Below are 11,444 nucleotides of genomic sequence, written 5' to 3'. Positions count from 1 at the left end.
TTTTTAAAACACACCACAGCTCAGGAATGCAAAGCAGTGGGATACAGATTGAAGACAGAAGTGGAATGAAGGTGTTCATGAAAAGAAATGAACTGCAGGTTGCTTCTTTATATGTAATACAATACAAATGAAGTGTGTCACCTACAGGCCTATCATCGCTGTGCTGCTAAACATAAACCTATTATTTCAAGCCTCATGTCAGTCGAATCCTCATTTTTATGTGATTTATTGAGGCTTTCGGGAAGCTAAACTTTCTAAATACATTTCTAATTTCTAAAACATGAAGGATTAATTACTATTCTAGTTTCTTTCAGGCCTTCAAATTTTGAAAATTACATGATTTCACTGACACCATGTCTAAGTCTGTGCTGTGACTCACAAAAGCTGAATAACTCTGTTAGCTGTACCAGATGTACCAGTCAAGCAAGCATTTATCCAACAAGTGGTAATAGAGCATGATATACTGTGATGCAAAACAAAACATTAAAGCTTCTGAGCAACTTGCTTTGGCACAAAAGGGGCAGCAACAGAAACTGATCAGGAACCTTTTTAATGAATAAGTTAAAATAGAAGGTAAAAGTTAACGGTTAAGATAAACTGGAATTAAACAGTACACGTTGAGAAAGACCAAGACGATGAACCAAAATATCCATTCAAATCAAAGGCTTTGGTATAAATATGAAAGCAATGAGTTTTTAAGTAACACGAGAAAAAGGAGAAGCTGCAGCGTTATGGAGCTCGAGGCTGTCGAGGTATTGGATCACGATGCCCACTATCCTTAGGAACGACACTAATAATGCACAAATCTGCAACACATACAATTTTTGGCATGTATGCATTTTAAGGCACAATGAATTATGTAGGGGAAGTGGTAAAACCTGTGGAAACTTTATGTAGGACATCCTTGTTTGTGTTTTGTCACCAGGAGTTATTAATGGACTAGTTTTGGAATCCATAGTCTGCTGACGATGCCTCTGTGGAGAAACAAATCATTTTCTGAGTTTCTGTTGTAGCCTGCAGATATCTGGGCTGAGACTTCCCATTCCACCCACTAGTTACTGTTTAATAACGCAGATAAAGTTTAAAAAGGTAAAAAGTCAGAATTTTTAAGAGCTAGCCATCGTTAACTCCATTAGTAAATTAATAAAAAAAGTGATGCTTTGAATACCTTCAGATTTCCCAAGAGGAGTTGTAGGAGAAAAAGGACACATTGGGGTTTCTTTGATTACTCTGGAGTGGATGATCCACTAATTGCAAGGTTGGTAGGTTAGCTTATCCTCTCACTGTACAGGTTTTGATGTAGTTATCAAATAGACCTGGAGTGTTACTCGCTTAAAACATCTTGCTACAGATTTAGAGCATATTAACATAACAACTTAATCTACAGCTCAGGTTTGTAGGTATCTGAGAGAGCCAGATAAAGAGCCTAGGAAAGCACAAACCCTTCCTAGAGTATTTACTGTGTACTCTCAGATGTGCTCTTTCCTCTTCTTGTTCCTCATGCCTGCTGAAGTGACAGAGCAGGCGTACCAGCACACTTGCCTTAAATGCTCCATTAAAAAAAGAAAAAATACTTGATAAATGAAGTTATCATCAGATATTAAAATTAATGAGGGGTATGCAGCGGTCTAAAAAACATGGCCCTGGTCTATTGTTGTAGAGGACAAAGCAGATATCGCATGCTGCTGGCTAGGTCTCTTCCCCTCACCCCGCACACTTCATTTACGCTCACACACACACTTTCTGTTTTTTCCCCTATAGAGTTTAGGATGGCACAGTTGTCACAGCAGTTAATGTCGTTGGACAGAGATGAGGGTCGCACCGAGCTTCCAAACTGGCTCTGGTGGTTGTGGGCACATGACAATGCTGTGCCGTGGGTAGCACCTGTAGAGAAAAGGGCACACACAGCAGGGGTTTGTGTGCATTTACACATGGATAAGTGTACGAGCACGTTTAACTGTAGTGTGTCTGGGTCTTGTGGTTAACCTACTACTGCGTGTTTTGGGATTTGTGCAGGTGGGAAGCAGGTCTCACAAGTGTTACACTGATAAGGAGTGTCATCGACTGTAGTAACTGAGAAAAAAAGACATCCATGAACTTTAAATGTGACTAGACTAATTATCTAACAAGAATAATGGAAAGTTGGTTCATATTCTTCTGAACACAAGTCAGTCCAGTCTTTGATAAACAGGTTTAATTTATCAGCATTAATACAGTTAAAATAAAACTCCCTCCGATTGATCTGAATGGTTGCTGAAATTTCTTTCACTCCTTCATTTAATCTGTTACTAATAAAGCCCTAATTAATAATGATAGTAAAAAAGTCAGAGATCATTAACATCAGCACCTTGAGTTTTTTTTTTCTTCCTACCTGTTTCGCACTGGCAGTGGGAGGCTCAGGTTGCCAGCACGTGACTCTTACTGGCACACTCACAGCACTAGAACAACATATTTTAATGACAGGAAATGTATATGTACGTCTGTTTCGCATGATTTATGACTGGATTCTTTATAATAAGCAATCTAATTACAGGAGCTATTAAAATTACATGCAGCCAAACCAATTAAGTTGTCTGCCTCTCTGAGCGTGTTTCCTGTGGGGGCATTTAGGGTTCATCAGCAGTTAAATGGCACAGGGATTTTATTGAGATATACAGAAGATTAGAAGCTCAGAGCTATTACAGCTTGTACAATATGTAAATGTGTATGTATGGGTCTTTCATAAGGACAGCTGTAAAGACAGAAATACAGTTTTCTCTGTTTCAAAAATGTACCCAAGCACTATACGTGGCTTCGAGGGAACACTGTGGTAAGATTTACCTGCCACAGCAAAGCCCCCTGGAGACGGTAACAAAGAAACATTACCAATAAGTCTTGCTGTCAAAAAACAGAGAGCCGCATTGTTTTCCTCCTTTGAATCAAAGCAGAAGAATCTTATCTTAGTTGACTGACATATACAGTATTTATTCACACTCGCTTTTTTGCTGTCTCTGAATTTTGTGTTTACAGGTTTGTGCTTTGCCAGCAGCAGCCTACTGCTGTGGTACATCTACCTCTACAATGTACTGCAGGTGCTTTCCAGTGCCTGCTAAATTCCAGTAGCAGAATAATAATAATAATATAATACTTGGAACGTTTCTTCTTCACGCAACTTTTTTCACTCAGTGTTTATACACCAGTTCACATCTAATAATTAGTTATTCATCTCTGGCTCTCTTCCACATCCATGCATGGAGTTTTTCCTTCCTACTGTCACCAAGTGCTCGATAACAAGCTTCAGATGCTTGGCTACAAGATTAACAAGAGTCCCAAGGAGCAGTACCGTCCCTGGAGAAGAAGACTAGCGGCAAAGATCAAGGCAGCATGGAGGGAAGTCATCTAACTATCAGAACTAATGGAAACTAGGATCAAGAAATGGATGTCTAAGAAGTACAATGCGCTGTCCATCCAAGTGTAGTTGGATGGTAATAATTAGAGGGAGGTGTCAGAACTGGGGAGATTGCACTACCAGAAGACAACACTGCAGATATTGAAGATGGTTAAAAGTATCCCACACGCAAATGTGAACCATGAAGAGGTCATTAGTAAAGCCACAACTGCCAAATACCTACAAAGAATAAGGCAAGTCCTGGGAATATCTAGGCTATAAACACCTACCCTCTGTCAGTCATCTCCCTGTTGGAATAATAAACTAAGCTAAGATTGATAGAGTCTGGGGTCTACAACACCAGGAGAGACTAAGCTGTGCAGAGATGCCTGTGAAGCCATCCAGCACACAACAGCAGAGTGCAAGATGCTAGCAGGCAGGTACATGTAACACCATAGCCAAGTGACTGGCTTAGTATACAGAAACATCTGCGCCAAGTATGGCCTGGAAGTCCCGAGCCGACACAAGCAGAGGAAGTTTTGATTGCTATGATTAAGTCAGACGTGTCTAGCTCATAATCTAAAATAAACTCAACCAATATGATGTATTTCTGCCAGACTAGCTTTAAGGGGCTATTACCCACCACATGGCCAAGTAGCATAAGCAACATGAGCACATGGATAATTAGCATATCTGTACATGCAGACATTATTGAAGATTCTTTTGCTACTGCTGTTTCTTAGTTTTTATTTACACATATTTACAGAAAGGTGTTTTTTATGACTAAAGGAGCTTTCGGGGCTGAAAGTGTTAGTTAAGTCCCTGCGTTAACACGAACAGCTTCGCAGCATTAACAAGCGTGCCAACAGTCGTGTACAAAAACATGTTTTGGCCACTATGGATAGTTTCCCACTTCATAACAGTTTTACAGTGGATGATTTTTTTTTTTAACTCCTGGAGTTCTGTTGGTGAGGCTTAATATTAGGGTGATGCCTGCTTTGATTAACTGTTGAACCCACACAGCGATATGTATCTACTCGGCCCTGCCTCACTAATTTGAATCATTGAACTGTCCTCTTCACTTTCTTTATGCGGTTTGTGCCTTTTGGTACATTTTTAATGGAATTTTCGAACTAATATTTTGGCTTTCTTTGTGGTGCAACCCATTCTAGAAATCTGTGCTTAAGTTTTGGTGAGTGAAATTTTAATATTTGTCACACTAACATCATCTTTTATATACAGTTCAAATTAAACTGTGTATTTCACTATAAAGTGATGAAGAAATGTTGTTTAGTGATTAACACATTTGCCCAACATCCAGAAGATCCCTAGTATAAGACAAGGAGAAGAGATAAGCCCACGGGAGTCACAAGAAGGGCATCAGTGTAAAAATCTATGCCAAATCAAATATGTGGATCCATTCAATCTGCCAACATGTTGAGAATAAAGGAGCAGCTGAAAGAGGAAGATTTCTCTATAAATCTTGGCCTATGTAGTAGTAGATATGAGCTATTGTTGTGGATCCTACAATAATATAGAGAAAAGCCCATCAATCAGATGATCCCCTATGAGCAAGCACTTGGCAACAGTGAGAAGGAAAAACTCCCTTTTAACAGGAAGAAACCTCTAGTGGGACCAAGGAGGGAGACATTTACACGGCAAGGCACTAACTTTGTCTTCCACTTTGTTAAGTTGCACAAGAATGATTGAAGTGATTTCATTGGCTCCTGGTAGCACTGTAGCATTCAAATAAACACGAGTTCATTGGCTGACACTTTGGCCATGTCCACACTAATACGTTTTCGTTTGAAAACATGTGTTTTTCTCTCCGTTTTGGCCTCTGTCCACACTGAGACGGCTTTTTCGGTCAAAGAAAACGCAGCGTTTTGAAAAAGCTCTCCAAAGCGGATACATTTGCAAATGCCGTTTTCGCATCACAGTGTGGACAGCGAAAACGGAGCCTTTTCGAAAACTATGACAGATTTTAGTTATGTGATGCAGTCATGTCACCAATTAAACAAAGGGCATTATATTAAACGGAGGGCATTATACAGCAGTTGTTTTGATTGCTCTGAATTTTGACAGCCCTATTAAAGATTAATCAGTCTGTACATGCTTCAGATAGCTTTTCTTTAAATTCTTTAATTCTCACTCGCTTTTGCAACTTTGTACTTTTGTGTTCACACAGCAACAACTCCACCTCATTGTTAGTCCATTTAAAAAACTTGGTGCTTTTCCTCAACATTTTGCCGCGACGTTTCAAAGAGCCGGAAAGTAAACAAACAAAGTTTGTTTACTTTCCGGCAGGTTGAATCGTCTTGCGTTTCACTCATGCGTCGCACAGGAACGTAAGTGTTTTCGGCTGTTTCAATGTGGACGCACAACTCTGTGAAAACGACTGAAAAAAGTAGCGTGGACACGGAGCGTTTTCAGACGAAAATGCCGTTTTCAAATTTATCCAGGCTAGTGTGGACGTAGCCTTAAATTGCTTTTGTCAGCTGCTCCACAAGCATTTTTTTTAGATGAAAGAGTGAATAAAAGAGAAATCAATGAATAAGAGGCAAAAATGCTAGACTGAGAATAGTAATGTGCGATTTTTATGGTTCTGTGTGGTTAAATAAAAGAGCTTTACATAGCTTGCAATTTGGAAAGTAGTGCCAAAAGACTGCTAATAATGTTATAAAACTGCAGTAAAATATCCGAGATGTGGAACACTGACTAACCAACATCTATCCTTTAATCAGATTTCAACTTTCCCATTCAGTCACAGAGCATTTAGATAGAAAGCATAACCCTCTACTACAATTCCTTCGCTCCTTTTCTTCCTTTTGTTTTCTCGTTTCCTCTGTTTTGCTGTCCATCTTGGGCTTCACACTTGTGTCTGTGCTCTTTGTTTTCTCCCAGTGAGAAGGACAGAAATAGGGAGGGTGTGAAAGAGCTGCTGCAAGAAGATAAAGCTATTTGGTACTGTCACAAGTCTCCCATTGAGGAAGGATGGGGGAGCTGAACAAGCAAGGGGAGCGACGGAGGAGTGGATCGGTCCATCCATCACCACCGCGCAGGACTGACACAACAAAAGATGGAGTGCCGGGAGAGGCCTCTCAGCTGCGACGGGCCGGGGAACTCGAAACAATATTTTTTGGCGCCTGTCAAGTTGTCCAATAAAGGAGGCCGATATATGAACTATCTAGCACTGATGTAATGCGCCTCATAAATCTGCTTTAATTACTCGGCATGGGGACAGCCAGTGGGAGCCCGCGCCTGGATTTATGGCATCTCCGCTTGGCATCTTAACGACTCTGTGCTTTTAATATCATTACCCTGTAATTTATTATGCTGCCAGGGTGCACACCCAAACCTTCAGCATAACTCTTGTTTATTTATGCCCGTTTAAAGGCCACTTCAGTGACACAGGCATTTAGCACATTTCACTTGGGCTTTAATCATTTGTCCTAATGAGGCCATTATGTAGTGGTGTCCTCTGGCTGGCTCCAACTGTGGCTTGATGGTTCAGGCCAAGCCCTAGGAAGCCATGTGAGGTGGAAAGACAAAGTTTGTTGGGTCATGGTCCCATGTGTGTGGGTCTTGCTCCTGCCCCAAATCCGGTGCCACCCTCTGGGAGGCCATGGCCTGAATGGCAGCGTTTAGTTCTGGGTGTTCACATCCAGCAAAACTCACATCAGTGACGCTGGCAGAAAACGTCCTTTCCTTTATCTTCCTTTCTCTGCCTAAAGATCGTGAAAAGCCCTCGGCGTTCCCCTTCATTGTTCCTTCCATTTCCTACTGTTCACCTCTCATTACCCCTCCACGTCTCCCTTTCTCTATTCATCCAGTTTGGATCCTTCCTTCCCCCAATTTATCCTTCTCTACTCTGCGCTCGTCTGACGGCTGAGGAGAAGGAACAGAGGGACGGGGAGGAGAGACACGAGGGCGGGGTGGATAAAAAATGAGTTTGGGGTGACGACAGGCCCTGCCTTTCTGCTGCCATGTCATGCTAATGGTTTCCAGATCAGGCTCCATATTAAACCCAGGCGATACCCTGTCTCACGCGTCTCCATAATGCTAGCTGCTAAATGCCTGCGCAACCAGCTTTGACAGTGACATATTAGTTTTGCGTCCCTCTGCAATCTGATACCTCTGAGTTTGCCACCATACTAAAGATTTGATTAATGTTGTTCCATTTGGAGCCTGTAATTGGCTACGACTGGAGCGCAGAATAATCAGGCGTTTCTATTCAGAGCAGCGAGCAAGTAGAGAGGAAGGGGGAGAGAAGGGGGCAGCAATGCTAATGAGCAAGCTAGTTAATTAAGCCTGCAGCACGGTGGCGACAGTTACTGATGACTCCTATGACAAACCGCCCCCTTCGCCTCTTCCTCATCCGCCTACCATTGCTGCTGCCGCTCCTCTCATTTCCTCTTCACAACTACTACCAGTGTGCAGCATGTTAGCAAAGTGATTTTCAAAGATAACTTGTTTTTAGTGTTTCATCCAGGCTGCAAAACATCACGGGGTCAACAAGCTTGTGTCTGCTACCTCTAGAAGTCAAAGAATCCATGTAGTGTTTTGGGTTGTTATTTTTACTGTGCAGTAAAATAATAAAATCAAACTTTTCTACAGCTGAGGCAGAAATATGATTCTCAGATATCTAGAGATCAGTGGTATCCTCTCAGCAATCTTCCCTACTAGGCATGCTATTAGGGGTGGGATTTGACTCCCTCTTTAATGATTTCAGAATCTTGTTTTTACTTTAAGACTTTGGACTAGTCTAATACTTTTTCTCCCAGTTAATCTATTCAGCAGATATCCTGAAATACCAAAGGGGACGATTGGGGCCAAAAAGGCCTTACAAACCCTTAGAATATAGACATTTGATGTAACATTGAGTGTTGTAGTCAAGTGTACCTAACACATATGTTATGTCTCGTATACTTTTGTCCATTGGTCATCATAGCAAATCATCTACTTCTGTCTGCATCAATCAATCCACAATGGATATTTTTTTATCCTTATATTTGATTTGTCAAAAACTTTATACCTGATACCCAAGCTAACTAAACCCTCCCAGTGGTTGGGACTGACACATGGAGCACACTGGCCTATGGCACTGAATTATTGTTGATATTGCAAAGACATGTCAAATCAGCTGTTGTCACTCTTGTCGTGGTTTTAATTTAAAAAAAAAAAAAACTTTTAGAACACTATTAGTTAATTTTCAATTTAATGGCAGCAACATGTCGGACAGAGTTGAAATGTGGTTAATAAAGTTCTTGTAAAGTAAGCGATGCTAAAAAGAAACAGCTGGAGGAACATTTTGCAACTAATTCGTTTAACTGACAAGAGGTTAGTAACATGATTGGGTATAAAAAGAGCATCTTATAGAGGAAGAGTTCCTCAGAAATAAGGATGAGCAGAGGTTCACCAATCTGCAAAAAACTGCATCTATAAATTGTCGAACAGTTTCAGAAAAATTACCTTCACACTGCAAACATTCGAGTCCAACCCGTGACCCTTTGCTGCACGTCTTCCCCTCTCTCTCTCCCTCCACTTTCTTTCCTTTCAATGTGTCTGTCAACAAAACCAAAAAGTGTGGATGGCCAAAAATCAAAAGACACAGGAGGCGCAGCAATTAGAACAGGTATAATTTTGTCATAGAAATCATTTTGCTAAGTGGACTTAGGAACACTCAAGAAATCTGTTATTCAAAGAAGAAGCCATATGTGGACATGATCCAGAAACCCTGCCCTGGGTGAAGGCTGGAAAGCCGTTTTGTGGTCAGACCAATTGAAATTTTTAAATAATTATCATCAGCATTCAGTTCTAAAGCCTTCTAATGATATGGGGGTACATCACTGCCTGTGAGCTGACAGCTTGCACATCTGGAACCAGACACCATCAATGCTGAAAGGTGCAGGTGTTGGAGAAACATATGCTTCCAACCAGACATGTTTTTTTTTCAGGGAATGCCTTGTATATTTCAGCAACATAATCCTAAATAGTTCCCTGCATTTACTAAAACAGCAGAGCTTCATAGTAGAAGTCCGGGTGCTGAACAGACAATCGGAAACATTTAGAAACAAAAAACAGACAAACAAAAAGTTACATTTAATTTAGATAACGCTCCAAAATAACTGCCCAAATGGGTTCCCAGAGGCATCTCACGATGACGGTCATCTTGAAGCAGTAGCACGACTTGCTTCTAGAAGGATATTATTGTGTTGCAGATGTTTTTTCATAAAAGTTTCGATGGTCCCGTCTCATTGTAGCTTATAACCCCTGTTTATAAGACAAGGAGTCCATGATGTATTTTTAAAACATCCAGTAACACGAAGCAAACATCAAGATCACACAAAGTTTGCTGAAAGCCAGAAATGCAAAAGAAAAAGAAAAAACTGCTGTTCTTTGTTTCAGTAAAATAATTGCTAGTCAGTCGTGGCATTGTGCGTTTGACAGCTTATTTAGCTGATGGCTGTCACTGAACTGTAAAACAGCAATTAAATGAATGTGGGATTCATCATGTTCATGTCGCGGCCTTGTCTCCTGGCATCGCTCTCAGACACAGAATACCTTCTCTGACAGGCAATCAATCAGAGGCGGTCTGACAGCAAAACCGGTCTTTCTCTATTAAACTGCAACATTATAGGACGGAAAAGAAATATTTGTTAGATTTATGGCGAGTTGAAATTTGTTCATCAAGAATGTTCAGCAACAGAGCGACACAGAGATGATGAGTGGAAGTCATTTCAGCTGTATCCCCGAATCTCCATGAATAAAGTTGTAAATAGCTCATGTTTCAGTAGGAAATATATCTGAACGGTGCTGCAGCGAACACAGTGGTACCAGATATTACTTAAGTGGATACTGGACTTCACTTTTTGCCAAGGTATCCAGGTATTGGAGCCAAAAAGTCACCCAGTAATTAACCCACGTATAGAAAGTGAATAAACCTGATAGTCGTTTGACTTGGAGAACTAAACATAAAAGACCCCAGCCTCAGGATCCAATGTATTGCTAACGTTGGCTCAATGGGAGTTCTGTATCAGGAGGGCGTCTGTGCCAAATCAAAGAAGATGCAGAGCCAGCCGTTTCTTTGACCCCTTGGGAAATATGGGAACAGCCTTCTACTTTAAATCAGACATGTTTACGGTGAATATTAAAAGGTCCTAAACCTGACTGCTCCCTTTTAAAAGGTGGTGTGATGTGATGGTGTATGATTGTGAGAGAACAGTGCAGGTAACACTCCTGTGAATTCACACAGTGAGCGAGTGGATGCCATCTGTCTCAAGTGTCCCAACCCGACTAACTCGATGTTGTCGGGAGCTCCATGTGATAGCCTTTTGACTGCTAAGAGACGAGCCTTATTAACTCTCCCCCAAGTGCAGGTAGAGTGTGAGGATTGGTCGATGATGTGGGATTTTCCCTCCTATCCTCTGTTGTTATTGGTCAGATGCTGACAATAACAAACATACAAGCAAACCCACACTGTGGAAAGTTTAAGCTTCATATAAATGCACAGTGTTCCCATTGCAAACATTGGAAAATAATACACATATATATGCTGACTTCAGGACACACACACCCACTAACTGCATGTTCTACTTATGGAACAACAACTAGAACAGTGCTTCTTGTTATTGTTACCTCCTCCATGTGTCAGTACGTAGAGCCTGCTACAGTATGTTTTTTGAGCATCTATCATTAAATCTACTCATGCAACAACAGTTCCAGTTCAGTTTTGGAGTTTCCTTTTCGATACAGGACAAAAGCCAAACCCGTGATCTCGATGTGTCACGGGTTGTGTAGCAGACATTTGTGCTAGCTTGTACCGTTGTTTGACTCCATCTTAAATTTACTGTCCACAAAGGCTCGCCTGTTGCAGCTCCTTATCCCAAATATGGCCGCTTCCTCCTGCCTGCTGTTATTATATCTTTGTGTGCATCTGTGTGTGTTTGTGTGTTGAGAAAGAAAGCGGAGGTGTGATCATAGAGGTGATGACAGCAGATGAGTGCTGTGTTTGGAAAGAGCTTTGGCCTTCCACACAATAAGAGATCGCTGTCTACACGCCAGCTCGTGCTCTTTC

Source organism: Neolamprologus multifasciatus, chromosome 12, assembly GCF_963576455.1.
Source record: "Neolamprologus multifasciatus chromosome 12, fNeoMul1.2, whole genome shotgun sequence".
Lineage (NCBI taxonomy): Eukaryota > Metazoa > Chordata > Actinopteri > Cichliformes > Cichlidae > Neolamprologus > Neolamprologus multifasciatus.
This window is presented reverse-complemented; position numbering follows the sequence as displayed.